At 44.0% G+C, this 1631-nt stretch overlaps 1 long non-coding RNA gene across 1 annotated transcript; it reads left to right on the top strand.

The window, feature by feature from the left end:
- Positions 1 to 567: 567 nt before the first annotated feature.
- LOC123081938 (uncharacterized) lies at positions 568 to 1312 on the top strand. The gene is made up of 3 exons (XR_006438855.1): positions 568 to 641; positions 766 to 852; positions 1005 to 1312. It is a non-coding gene; the product is annotated as an uncharacterized lncRNA (long non-coding RNA).
- The last annotated feature ends 319 nt before the right edge of the window (positions 1313 to 1631 follow it).

Here is a 1631-nt window from a genome sequence, read left to right as displayed (position 1 = left end):
TCTGTGTCATTGCTAAACATATGTATATATTTGGTGTGCTGGATTTTCTGATGTATATGCTATATAAGAGGAAGCTATTCGACAATCCTGCCCAAGTTGGTACAGATTAGCTCGATTTTATTCAGTAAATATTTATGCTTGATAGATACAAGCCTTCCTCTTTTGCCCTTCTTTTCTCCATCCTCTGCAGGTCTCCAGCACATGTGAATCGTTGTCGTCAAGAGCATGCTTGTGACATCATTACAATACGTGATGCAGGGCAAAAGGATGTTGTCAGGAATAAAAACAAATTTAATCATTTCCTATTCTTTTTCCTTGCCCGTTTTCGCCGTTATATACACTGTATTTCCCACTGTAATGCACAGCCAAATTTGTATTCTTGAAAGTTTTAGTCATCTCTGCTGCAGCTAAGTGTTCAATTGCAATCTCTAGCCAAGTTCCCTTTGTTGTTGTGTTGAATTTGAGGAAAGGCGACCAAGCAGCTCGTGGCAGCCGTGTCGCGCCTGCTCCACCGCTGCCTTGACTTGCCGACGACGTCGCCGGTTGGGCCGCAGGGGGGCAAGATCATCGTGGGACCCATTGCCATGGGCGCCGAGTATGCTTGATTGCCATGTCGGAGGCAAAGGTCCTAGAGCTTGGTGGTGTGTGTGTGAATTTTTTTCTCCCGTTGCAATGCATCAATCCATTTATTCATGCATCCATCGATTTACTTTGAATTTTTTCTCAGTCGTCGAACATTAACTGGATTGGTTCATGGATATGCAGTGTGACAAGTCGTGTGAGATGAAGGTGGTGAACCGTCTCAATGTGAAGCCAAGTATGTGAAGGATATGCCATGGATGATGTGGACAGGTAAGGGTAAAAGTTTGAGCTGTCGAATTTTGTGTGATCGAGCTCCTATACGGTCAAACCTAAAAAGTTCAGTGAAGATTCAGATTACATATGGATTCCTTTTTGTTGCCTACAATGCTATAATCACACTAACTATGTGCATGGAATACCAGAGATAATGCAAAAATTGCTTGCCGATAGGCAGCTGGGCGCATGCATAATTGTCGAGGAGGCCGAAGCCAGCGCTATTCTGGTTTGACTGAATAACGTATTCTGAGGCTCCCTTGTGGTGGAGATCAACTATGCAGTGGGGAAAGGAGCTAGGGGCTGATTCGTAAGCAGAACATTGTCCTACCCAATTATTGTTGATATTAAATCTGCGTTGAGTAAATATCACATCAGGGCTGTCGGAAGGACAAACAATGGGCTGGATCATGAACTAGCCAACGTTTCCAAAGCTCATGGAGACTTTGTGGTTGCGGATGATGTCCCGGACCATGATCTGCTCCGGAAGGAAAACGATGCAGCCTTGGCGTCGGTATCAGGCATTTTGATGGATGTAAAGCGGACTTGATTGTCTGTGATGGCGCCCCTGATAGTAAGCTTGCATTGCTAGACAAGTGGCCGATAACCATCTTACATGTGTTTATGGTACTTCTGTTTCTTACTTTGCTTTGGATGATTGCAGTTACTGGACTTCATGATATGGACGAGTTTGTTCTGTCCCAGCTTATATAGGCGGTTGGTATATTTTTCTCTTTCTCTGCGTATCAATTTAGATCAGAGATACTTTTTGGAAG

This window comes from Triticum aestivum, chromosome 4A (genome assembly GCF_018294505.1).
Source record: "Triticum aestivum cultivar Chinese Spring chromosome 4A, IWGSC CS RefSeq v2.1, whole genome shotgun sequence".
NCBI classification, from domain to species: Eukaryota; Viridiplantae; Streptophyta; class Magnoliopsida; order Poales; family Poaceae; genus Triticum; species Triticum aestivum.
This window is presented reverse-complemented; position numbering and strand designations above follow the sequence as displayed.